At 37.6% G+C, this 13,500-nt stretch overlaps 1 protein-coding gene and 1 long non-coding RNA gene across 5 annotated transcripts in view; one reads left to right on the top strand and one right to left on the bottom strand.

Moving 5' to 3' along the window:
* Positions 1 to 13,500, top strand: part of bru1 (bruno 1) — a 956,171-nt gene that overhangs the window by 239,804 nt on the left and 702,867 nt on the right. The gene's annotated exons all lie outside the window — the stretch shown is intronic.
* Positions 11,583 to 12,764, bottom strand: LOC137242471 (uncharacterized). The gene is made up of 4 exons (XR_010950250.1): positions 12,566 to 12,764; positions 12,262 to 12,495; positions 12,042 to 12,194; positions 11,583 to 11,969 (listed from the first exon to the last, which is right to left on the bottom strand). It is a non-coding gene; the product is annotated as an uncharacterized lncRNA (long non-coding RNA).

The raw sequence follows: 13,500 nt of genomic DNA on the forward strand, positions 1-13,500 counted from the left end.
GGGCTAAAATTTGCGAAAATATATATATATATACTATATATATATACTATATATACCACCATATATATACTATATATACCACCATATATATACTATATATACTTACTTACTTACTTAATTGGCGCTTAACCGTCTAAACGGTTATGGCCGTCCAACAAGGCGCGCCAGTCGCTCCTTCGCTCCGCCAACCGGCGCCAATTGGTCACACCAAGGGAGTTTAAATCGTTTTCCACCTGGTCCTTCCAACGGAGTGGGGGCCGCCCTCTACCTCTGCTTCCATAGGCGGGTTCCGATAGAAACACTTTCCTGGCCGGAGCATCATCTTTCATTCGCATAACATGGCCTAGCCAGCGCAGCCGCTGCGTTTTAATTCGCTGGACTATGTTGATGTCTGCGTATAGCTCGTACAGCTCATCATTAAATCTTCTTCGGTACTCGCCATCGCCAACGCGTAGAGGTCCATAAATCTTTCGAAGAACTTTTCTCTCGAACACTCCCAAAGCCGCTTCATCTGCTGTTGTCATGGTCCATGCTTCTGCCCCATATAGCAGGACGGGTACGATAAGTGACTTGTAGAGTATGATTTTCGTTCGCCGAGAGAGGACTTTACTTTTCAATTGCCTACCTAGTCCAAAGTAGCATTTATTGGCAAGATTGATTCTTCGCTGGATTTCAGTGCTGATGTTGTTGCTAATGTTGATGCTGGTTCCCAAATAAACGAAGTCTTTTACTATTTCGAAATTATGGCTGCCAACAGTAGCGTGGTTGCCAAGGCGCATATGCGCTGACTCTTTGCTCGATGACAGCAGGTACTTCGTTTTGTCCTCATTCACCATCAAACCCATCTTTACCGCTTCTTTTTCCAGCTTGGAGTAAGCAGAACTAACAGCGCGGGTGTTTAGGCCGATGATATCAATGTCATCAGCATATGCCAGTAATTGCACGCTTTTATAGTATATTGTTCCAGTGCGGTTAAGTTCTGCAGCTAGTATAATTTTCTCCAGCATCAAATTAAAGAAATCGCACGATAGGGGGTCACCCTGTCTGAAACCTCGTTTAGTTTCGAACGGCTCGGAGAGGTCCTTCCCAATTCTGACTGAGCTGATGGTGTTGCTCAACGTCATTTTGCACAGCCGTATAAGTTTTGCGGGGAAACCAAATTCAGACATAGCGGCATATAGGCAGCTCCTTTTCGTGCTGTCGAAGGCGGCTTTAAAGTCGACGAAGAGGTGATGTGTGTCGATTCTCTTTTCACGGGTTTTTTCCAAGATTTGGCGCATTGTGAAAATCTGGTCGATGGTAGATTTACCAGGTCTGAAGCCGCACTGATAAGGTCCAATCAGCCGGTTCACGGTGGGCTTCAATCTTTCGCACAATACACTTGAAAGGACCTTATATGCGATATTAAGAAGGCTGATTCCACGATAGTTGGTGCATTTTGCAGTATCCCCCTTCTTGTGGACTGGGCAAAGAACACTTAGATTCCAACCGTCGGGCATGCTTTCGTCCGCCCATATTTTGCTAAGAAGCTGCTGCATGCGCCTTACCAACTCCTCGCCGCCGAACTTGAATAGCTCCGCAGGCAATCCATCAGCGCCCACGGCTTTGTTGTTTTTCAATCTGGTTATTGCTATTCTAACTTCGTCATAATCGGGCGGGGGGACATATATTCCATCATCATCGATTGCGGGATCGGGTTCTTCATCTCTGCGCGGTGAATTGCTGCCTCCATTTAGGAGAGCAGAGAAGTGTTCCCTCCATAATCTAAGCACTCTCTGGACATCAGTTACAAGGTCGCCGTTTTCATTCCTACAGGAGTTTGCCCCGGTCTTAAAACCTTCCGTCTGTCGCCGTATTTTTTGGTAGAATTTTCGGGCGTTATTCCTGGTGGCTAGCAGCTCAAGCTCCTCGCACTCACGCCTTTCTGCTTCTGCTTTTTTCTTCCTGAAAAGGCGTCTCGCTTCCCTTTTCAACTCACGATAGCGTTCACACACTCCTCTTGTCGCGCTCGCTTTTAACGTAGCCCTGTAGGCAGCGTCTTTTCTTTCGGTTGCAACGCGGCATTCTTCATCATACCAGTTGTTTTTTCGTGGCCGCCGGTAACCAATTTTTTCCTCGGCGGCAGTATGAAGTGCTTTGGAGATATGCTCCCACTGCTCCTGTATTCCTTCAGGATGAGTTGTGCCCTCAGAGAGCAGGTGTGAGAGTCGAGTTGCGAAATCATTGGCAGTCTGTTGTGATTGAAGCTTTTCGACGTCTAGCTTTCCTTGTGTTTTTTGTTCCTTGTTTTTAGCCGCGTTGAGGCGGGTGCGTATTTTGGCTGCAACGAGATAATGGTCCGAATCGATGTTAGGTCCTCGGATCGTTCGCACATCTAAAACACTGGAGGCATGCCGTCCGTCTATCACAACGTGATCGATCTGATTGCGAGTATTTCGATCAGGAGACAGCCATGTAGCTTGATGTATCTTTTTATGCATGAACCTTGTGCTTGATATGACCATGTTTCGAGCACCGGCAAAGTCAATCAGCCTCAGTCCGTTAGGAGAAGTTTCATTGTGTAGGCTGAACTTTCCGACTGTAGGGCCAAAAACACCTTCTTTGCCCACCCTGGCGTTAAAGTCGCCAAGCACGACTTTTATATCATGACGGGGGCAGCGCTCATATGTGCGTTCTAATTGTTCATAAAAAGTGTCTTTCACCTCATCGTCTTTCTCCTCTGTCGGCGCATGGGCGCAGATGAATGATATATTAAAAAATTTTGCTTTTATTCGAATAGCGGCGAGACGCTCGTCCACAGGCGTGAACGCCAGCACTTGGCGACAAAGTCTCTCTCCCACCACGAATCCGACGCCGAAACTGCGCTTATTCGCATGGCCACTCCAATATATGTCACAGTTTTTGATCTTCTTTCTTCCTTGCTTCGTCCAACGCATTTCTTGGATGGCGGTGATGTCAGATTTTGCTTTGACGAGGACATCAACCAGCCGGGCATCTGCACCAATCCCATTCAGGGAGCGGACGTTCCAGGTGCATGCCCTCAATTCATTGTCCTTCAAACGTTTGCCATGGTCGTCATCAATAGAGAGTGTATTTATCCGAGGCTTGTTGTTATATTTCACCATATATATGCTATATATACGACCGATCTCATAAATTTTTTCAGGCAACAATATGTTCAATATACGAAAGTATATGGTGAAGTTTGAAGCTTCAATCTGTTAAATTGGGTAAGATATTACAAAAATCCTCTTTTTCTGAAAAATCGGTTGTATGGAGGATATATGCTATAGTGGTCCGATCCGGTCGGTTCCGACAAATGTCTAATCGGACACCCAAATACACCTGCTCACCAAATTTTATCAAGATATCTCAAAAATTGAGGGACTAGTTTGCATACAAACAGACAGACGGACAGACGGACAGAAGGACATGGCTAAAACAACTCAGCTCTTCAACCTGATTATTTCGGTATACTTAATGGTGGGTCTATCTATTTTCCTTTAAGGACTTACAATTTTCGGTTTCGTGACGAAATTAATATACCATTTCATTTTCATGAAAGGTATAAAAACAGGTAGGTACTTTGTGTGAGGATGCAAAGTTTCAGGTTTTTTGTGGTCTGCGTGTAAAAACTATGACTACGAATCACGTATTTCAAAAATATATGACGAAAACGTAACTATTTGATGAAATTTGATGAATTTTGAAGATTCTAGCCGTAAAAAAGGGGTCAAAATGACAGTTTATATGAAGTATATAATATATATACGACCGATCTCTATGATTTTTTCAGACAACAATATATGCTATATACGTAAGCATTTTGTGAAATTTGAAGCTTCTAACTGTTAAAACGGGGCAGAAATTGCGCAAAGTTTCTTATCTGAACAATCGGTTGTATGAGATATATACTATATATAGAACCGATCTCTATGATTTTTTCAGACAACAATACATGCTATATACGTAAGCAATCAGTGAAATTTGAAGCTTATAGCTGTTAAAATGGGGTAGAAATTGCGAAAAGTTTCTTATCTGAACAATCGGTTGTATGAGATATATACTATATATACAACCGATCTCTATGATTTTTTCAGACAACAATATATGCTATATACGTAAGCAATCAGTGAAATTTGAAGCTTATAGCTGTTAAAATGGGGTAGAAATTGCGAAAAGTTTCTTATCTGAACAATCGGTTTTATGAGATATATACTATATATAGAACCGATCTCTATGATTTTTTCAGACAACAATACATGCTATATACGTAAGCAATCAGTGAAATTTGAAGCTTATAGCTGTTAAAATGGGGTAGAAATTGCGAAAAGTTTCTTATCTGAACAATCGGTTTTATGAGATATATACTATATATAGAACCGATCTCTATGATTTTTTCAGACAACAATACATGCTATCTACGTAAGCAATCAGTGAAATTTGAAGCTTATAGCTGTTAAAATGAGGTAGAAATTGCGAAAAGTTTCTTATCTGAACAATCGGTTGTATGAGATATATACTATATATACAACCGATCTCTATGATTTTTTCAGACAACAATATATGCTATATACGTAAGCAATCGGTGAAATTTGAAGCTTATAGCTGTTAAAATGGAGTAGAAATTGCGAAAAGTTTCTTATCTGAACAATCGGTTGTATGAGATATATACTATATATACAACCGATCTCTATGATTTTTTCAGACAACAATATATGCTATATAAGTAAATATTCGGTGAAATTTGAAGCTTCTAGCTGTTAAAATGGGGCTAAAATTTGCGAAAATATATATATATATACTATATATATATGCTATATATACCACCATATATATACTATATATACCACCGATCTTTATGATTTTTTCAGACAACAATATATGCTATATGCGTAAGCATTCGCTGAAATTTGAAGCCTCTAGCTCTTAAAATAGGGCAGTAATTACGAAAAGTTCCTTATCTGAACAATCGGTTGTGGGGGATATATACTATATATACGACCGATCTCATAAATTTTTTCAGGCAACAATATGTTCTATATACGAAAGTATATGGTGAAGTTTGAAGCTTCAATCTGTTAAATTGGGTAAGATATTACAAAAATCCTCTTTTTCTGAAAAATCGGTTGTATGGAGGATATATGCTATAGTGGTCCGATCCGGTCGGTTCCGACAAATGTCTAATCGGACACCCAAATACACCTGCTCACCAAATTTTATCAAGATATCTCAAAAATTGAGGGACTAGTTTGCATACAAACAGACAGACGGACAGACGGACAGACGGACATGGCTAAAACAACTCAGCTCTTCAACCTGATTATTTCGGTATACTTAATGGTGGGTCTGTCTATTTTCCTTTAAGGACTTACAATTTTCGGTTTCGTGACGAAATTAATATACCATTTCATTTTCATGAAAGGTATAAAAACAGGTAGGTACTTTGTGTGAGGATGCAAAGTTTCTGGTTTTTTGTGGTCTGCGTGTAAAAACTATGACTACGAATCACGTATTTCAAAAATATATGACGAAAACGTAACTATTTGATGAAATTTGATGAATTTTGAAGATTCTAGCCGTAAAAAAGGGGTCAAAATGACAGTTTATATGAAGTATATAATATATATACGACCGATCTCTATGATTTTTTCAGACAACAATATATGCTATATACGTAAGCAATCGGTGAAATTTGAAGCTTATAGCTGTTAAAATGGAGTAGAAATTGCGAAAAGTTTCTTATCTGAACAATCGGTTGTATGAGATATATACTATGTGTACCACCGATCTCAATGATTTTTTCAGACATCAATATATGCTATACACGTAAGCAGTTGGTGAAATTTGAAGCTTCTAGCTGTTAAAATGGGGTAGAAATTGCGAAAAGTTTCTTATCTGAACAATCGGTTTTATGAGATATATACTATATATAGAACCGATCTCTATGATTTTTTCAGACAACAATATATGCTATATACGTAAGCAATCAGTGAAATTTGAAGCTTATAGCTGTTAAAATGGGGTAGAAATTGCGAAAAGTTTCTTATCTGAACAATCGGTTGTATGAGATATATACTATATATAAAACCGATCTCTATGATTTTTTCAGACAACAATATATGCTATATACGTAAGCAATCGGTGAAATTTGAAGCTTATAGCTGTTAAAATGGAGTAGAAATTGCGAAAAGTTTCTTATCTGAACAATCGGTTGTATGAGATATATACTATATATACAACCGATCTCTATGATTTTTTCAGACAACAATATATGCTATATAAGTAAATATTCGGTGAAATTTGAAGCTTCTAGCTGTTAAAATGGGGCTAAAATTTGCGAAAATATATATATATATACTATATATGTATACTATATATACCACCATATATATACTATATATACCACCGATCTTCATGATTTTTTCAGACAACAATATATGCTATATACGTAAGCATTCGCTGAAATTTGAAGCCTCTAGCTCTTAAAATAGGGCAGTAATTACGAAAAGTTCCTTATCTGAACAATCGGTTGTGGGGGATATATACTATATATACGACCGATCTCATAAATTTTTTCAGGCAACAATATGTTCAATATACGAAAGTATATGGTGAAGGTTGAAGCTTCAATCTGTTAAATTGGGTAAGATATTACAAAAATCCTCTTTTTCTGAAAAATCGGTTGTATGGAGGATATATGCTATAGTGGTCCGATCCGGTCGGTTCCGACAAATGTTTAATCGGACACCCAAATACACCTGCTCACCAAATTTTATCAAGATATCTCAAAAATTGAGGGACTAGTTTGCATACAAACAGACAGACGGACAAACGGACAGACGGACAGACGGACAGACGGACATGGCTAAAACAACTCAGCTCTTCAACCTGATTATTTCGGTATACTTAATGGTGGGTCTATCTATTTTCCTTTAAGGCCTTACAATTTCCGGTTTCGTGACGAAATTAATATACCATTTCATTTTCATGAAAGGTATAAAAATTATACCAAGATCGTTGGTTTCATATACAGTATCTAGTAAAGAGTCCCTAATGATATAGGATGTAGGTAAGACATTGTGAATTTTCGCGTAAGTAACCTATACCACTACTTTATATTCAAAGAAAGGCGTGAATTCATACACCAGATGTGCAGTTTATCAATGAAAGCTTGGACCTTAATTATATCGCTAATTTACTTCCAACTTGTTTTGTTAAATATCAATTTAAATGCAAATGTAATTGGCATAATCATATTTTTGATATGCATCACCATCTATCGACAAAACTGGAACAAAATCTACACACATATGAGCAAGGTGATCAGGTTCAGGTCCAAAAGTCGGTCTGGCCACTCATCACATTTATATTATACATTATCTTGTCGAAACACCTATCTTAGCTTCATTTCCTTTCTAGCATACTACTTCTCGTATAATTCTGTTATGATACTGCCTGCGGTGGGGAGTCTCGGCGGTATGCAGGCAAGCTTGTTAACCCACGCTAGCTCATCGGATGGGGGGGTCTTTTCCATCTCACCCGCAATACTCGTAAACAAACTGTATGCTTTGTGGATAGTAATAGCGGAAAGAAAGAAAGAAAAGAGGAGACCTGCGATGTCAGCTGGAGTCTGCCATCCCACTTCTACGCAGCGTACGTAGCCTTGGGCTCCGCTATGACTCCGTATCCCGAGCGAAGCCCCCTTTGCCTGACATTTGCCCATCCGTTAATTGTCCACTACGCCCCTCTTACGCCCTTGTGCAACACCCACACCAAACAACAGTGTATCTTATCTAAGCATCATGGTATCTTAACCCGCTGAACAAAAAAGATAAGACATCCGAAAAAAGCAGAGCCAAAGTAGTTTCTTCAAAACGTTATAAAGGCATTCACATTCTTTTATTTATTAGCATATCTGCACTTAGGCCTGCTGATGAACCAAAAAAACCAACTTAACTTCAAAAATTCCAAAAATATTAAATCTTAAACTTTCGTTAGTGGTGGAAACTTCAAAATGCGCAAGGTTTCAATTCAAAAAAATTAACAGAAAGAAATAGATAGGACGTTACAGGGCCTACCAAAAGAATGTAATTCACAAAGATTATAAAAAAAAATAAATAACCCCTTCATTTTCGGTAATGGTTCTAGCACCACGGCCGCCGCTGTTGGGTTTTTAATCCCCAAACTAATCCCTCGCTTGGTATTCCAACAGGCAGCAAAAAAAAAACGTATTGTGACGAATATTAGTGACACTAATGGTGTTTTCTTTTCTACACGAAAATGTCGCCTTCACGCCAACCCTTCAAAAAGTTGTGTTCCGTTGTAAAATCAGCTTAGCCTCAATAGAGGGCATCATTATCTTTTCTCAACAACATACCCCCAAAAATGGCCAAAAATGCAACATTACTTGCCCTCGCTGCCATTGACGGTGCAGAAAACAGCCCGGTCAATTAGCTGATGAATCACACGAAGCTGAAGCGAATGCTATATATGAGCCGTTTATTTTGAAAGTGGCATAAGTCATTTCATGTCGTTTAGGTTCAGTGGTAATTTGTTTGTATCTCTCCTCGCCTCCAGTTTTTTAGAGTCCAATATCCAAAAGATGCAATTCTTATTATTATTTTATAATTGTAGAACCATCTATATATGCATTCGTTCAAAAATAACAATGCATTTAAGACCATGAGTTGGAAATGACTTATACCACTTTCAAAATAAACGGCTCATATGTACATATGTGTCGCATCATGCCTCACTCAAAAGCAATTTGCGATCACAGTTGACAGCGAACAACCACACGAACTGCATTTTTTTGTAAAAATGGTTACAATTTTGGTTCTTTTCAAGTCATGCAAGGTGCCACTGAACATTTTAAGTGGCTATAATTTCACAAGGCGCAGTGAGAATCTTAAAAATGTTTGCGGCTGAAAGTGGCGACATTTTCGTGTAGAAAAGAAATCACCATAAGTCATACTTATATACATCACTACTCTGAGGCTAAGTAAATGAAGTCACAACAACAATAAAGCAGGCAGTCACTTGTATCTATATAAACGAATCAATCATTATGTCTACACATACATATGTACTTACACGAAACGGAAAACAGACGCACAAACACATGCATATATGTTATCTGAGATGCTCACAAAAGCAAGCAATTATCTGTGGAAGTGTCACTCACATATACACGCGCATATAAGAAGCTATCCCTATAGGGCGAATAGCGCATCGGAAGCGCTTAAGAAGCGTTTCGTAGATGCGTTAAAGCGCATCGCTCTTGTTTCACATACCGCATCTTTTACCATTGGCATGTCATTGGAAATTGGTGCATCACTTTCGTGTGAATTTTGCGCAGATAATACGCTTCCCGAGATGCTTGAAAGAGGCGCTTGTACCTGCCTATTAATAATGCAGGAGTGATGTGCATCGACTACGCGACTAATACTGCGGAATAGAGGCGCATCTAAGAATGCGAAGGATATATGCATCGAATATGCATCTAACTATGCTGGAGTGAAGCGCACTAAATGCGCGACTAATACTGCGGTGTTGAGGCACATCATTTTGTTGAACTAAAATCAAAATTTTACTTGCTGTGGGCAATGATAATGTAAATGTGCTAAATCGTCAGCTTTTACAAAAAATGTGCTAAGTCAACCTGTCAATCTGAATTAATCTGTATCAATCTGAATTAATAGTCATTTCTTTGTGTGTGCATTTGATTTATTTATTTAATTCATTCAGTCTAAAAGTACATGCTTTGTTGTTGTTGTTATATTAACGATAAAGACACTCCCCGAAGGCTTTGGGGAGTGTTACCGATGTTGATTGCCCTTTGCCGGATATAGACCACATTAAACTTTCTAGGCCATCCCGCCCTCCTCACCCCTAGTTCCATGAGGAACTTGGGGTCACCAGAGCCTCGGCTGTCAGTGAAACAGGATTCGCCACGGTTAGGTGAGTTGACAATTGGGTTGGAGAAGCTATATATTGTGCTGGCAACCCCTTGAGAGGGCGAACACAACCCCTTGAAATTGGATTTACCCAATTGAGACATGCCTTTGGTGTATGATAAATGCTTTGCGGTGACTATAATCTACTTCAATTCTTACATGTCGATAACTACATGCTTTCTTACAGACTACTTAAAAATATAAAACAATTCAAGCTTAAACTTATATAAGCTGTTATTAAAATTAATAACAATACTGAATCGATTTGCTAGATGTATAGTACTAGTTATAGGTTCATTCATAGCATAATTCGTTGTATGAGTTATTTCGATAAATAATCTATTATGCCGAAGATCACGCAGTGGAATATATGGAATGAATAAAGTAGATAAATCAGAGCAATTCGTGCTAAAGTTTATTGCATTATAGGCAAGCGTGAGTGAGATAAAAGTTCTTCTGTAATGCAAGGCCTGAAGACCAATCAATTTGTGACTGCTGGTATATGATGGGAGGCCGGCTGGCCAGGAAGCATACGTAAAGCAATTTTGTAAAATTTTTTGGAACTTTCTCAATTTTATAGGAGTTAGATTCATAGAAAGGATTCCATATTATTGAGCAATATTCAATACCACTTCTGACCAAGGATATATAAAGTGCCTTCAACGTCATAGGGTCCTTAAAGTCACTGGTGTTTCGTCTACTGAACCCAACCATTACAACAAATTTTGTAACAACGAAATCAATGTGACTAGAAAAAGAGTATTTGGAGTCAAAAATTACACCCAAGTCTTAACTCTCTTGACAACGATTACGAGATTTAGCATTTAGTTTGTAGATAAAGTATGCGGCAGTTGTCTTTATGGAATAAGACACAACACAGCATTTGTTTGAATTTAAAAATAAGTTATTGCCTGCGCACCATTCTGCAAAAGAGTCCAGATCAGAATCGTTAGAAATAAAATAAATAAATAATTGTAAGGCGCGATAACCTCCGAAGAGATTTTTGACCGAGTTTCTCTTGCAATTTACGTTGTGCTCTTTTTTTTAATTTTTCCTAAAAATTGGCAGGACCGGACCTACTTGTTTTATGCCGACTGCGAACGGCATCTGCGAGGCAGACGAACTTTCACTGAGAGCTGTTCATGGCAGAAATACATTCGGAGTGCTGGCCAAACATGGCCGAGGGCCGACACCGCTTAGAAAAATTGTTTCTAATTGAAAAACCTTATTTCTAAAATTTTGATGTTGCTTTGCCCGGGGTGTGAACCCAGGGCATTCGGTGTGGTATGCGGAGCACGTTACCATCACACCACGGTGGCCGCCAATAGTTAGAAATAGTTTAATAAATAAATAGAATTTTTTGTGAAATATATAGTTTTAGTGTTATATTTCAATCATTAAAGGGGAGGAGTGATGGAGAAACCTATTGAGTAAAAAGTTAAATCAGGAGAAAAAATTTGTTATGAGTGAGAAAATTGTGCTAAGTCATAAAATAGCTGATGGGTTAGCATACATGATTTTTATTTATCTTTTTCAAAGCTTCTACACTCAAAAGTATTACAACTAAGGTAACCTCACTCACAGTTTTGAAAAAAAGGTTATTTCAAAAATTAGTCAGTTTTTTTCGTCTCCTGTAAAATGCGAAAAAGTGACTTAGCACATTTTCACATTAAGCTAACGATATAAGATATTATGTAGGTACATATATATGTGTACATATATGTTTCAAAATAAATTTTTTTTTCATAAGCTCGCTGGTATTCATCTTAAAATAGGGACGTTTTCATTACATTACATTAACGTTTATATATGGTTAACTTAAAAATGGTAAAAAGGTGATTAAAGTTGACTTTTACATACAAAATAAATACTTCTAGCTTTAGATATGCTTTGAAAATTATCAGGATTGGTTGGATTTGTTTCTATACATTTTGTTTTTCACGGATCGGATCCCCTTCCGCATTTCACTGTCAAATTTGAAAAAATCCATATCGGGATCTTGAACTGCACCTGTTATATGATAGGAAGGTACATATATAATAATACTTCGATATTGAGTATATATTTGTGCAAATATCTTACGAAAAACAATTTCGTTGAAAAATGTAAGAGATTTGATTGAAAATCTTGGGTGACCACCATCCCAATTAATGAAAGGCATAGTAGATTCAGCCAATAAGAAAGGAAATTTTTTCTTATCGGAGTAACACCTACAGTATTGCGTACGTATGTGACCTGAAATTATAATAAATACATAACAAGTTAATAGTTCTGATATGAAAAGGTAAACGTTAAGCAATACCAATTCGTCTTGAGGGTACTGCGATAAAATATTGTCTGCATACTTAATCTCTTCAATGGTTTTGAACGTCAAAATGGTAAAATTTGATGTTTTTGGTAAGACCTTCTGAACTAGTTTTCGACAATCACACCTTGGCTTGCTTTACTTTTTTTATTGTTGATGCATCTGTTTTTAATTGTGAGATATCTGCTCTTAGCTCTTCCAGGAACTTATTTTGCTCCTCGTTATAAAGTTCTGCCAAAAGAAGTATACAATTTTAGTAAAAATTAGGTAGTGGAATAAAAAGGACCGTAATGATACTTACCAAGTTTTGCACATTTTGCTTTTAACTGATTGTTCTCATCATATAAATTGCACAACATTTCCTTTTGCGCTGCCTTCGTTAAAAAATTCTTCTTCATGCCCTTCATTCTTCAAGTGGTCACCCTTTTTTAGAAATAATGTAAAATTGGTACAATGACTGCCCTCTCCCCTATTGGGAAAAAATACATTTGCTAATCAAGTTTGTGATTGGAAATATTTCTTCATTATCACTGAGATTGCTTATATATGCAGACCCTAAAGACGACATTGAGTCCACAGGTTCAGTGAAAAAACTACTTTTATTAAGAAAAACTCTTCCTACAATATATTCTTGACCTGTCTCATCTTTGAAAGAACCACAAATTTTTATAGGCACAAATAGTTTGAAGTAGCAATAACAATCAGGTGCATCGATACTCAAAAAGAATTCGTTGAAGTTGTAACTTGAATATAAAGGGGAATTTTAGTAGGCAAACCTATGAGAAACTATTTTCTTCCCCATGCCGATTGTATCTTTAATTGATACTTCGTTTCGTTCATTAATTCTATTACAAATTTGTTGTAATATAAAGTTAGGCTTTCGGCAATCTTTTATAAGTACTTGGAGATATTTTTGGGTTTTGTTAATAGCCTTATAAGTTCATCTTAACTTTCTGGTTAATTATTGAGCTCAAGGCCGCAAGGATAAATAAAACACCATGTATTTTGTGGTATTATAATTTATATAATTGGTCGATATTTCGGTTTCAATCTGAAACCATCATCAGGACTAAAAAAAGCACAAAATATAATAACAAATATTAGGCAAACATAAAAATAGCAGGTGGATATTTTGCATATGGACACATTTCATAAACAAATACAACTTACACCATTGTTTACTATATAGTTTGGCAGCTTAATTCGAGGTTATGTTGCGAATAGAGTGGAAGGCAC

This window comes from Eurosta solidaginis, chromosome 2, assembly GCF_040869045.1.
Source record: "Eurosta solidaginis isolate ZX-2024a chromosome 2, ASM4086904v1, whole genome shotgun sequence".
NCBI classification, from domain to species: Eukaryota; Metazoa; Arthropoda; class Insecta; order Diptera; family Tephritidae; genus Eurosta; species Eurosta solidaginis.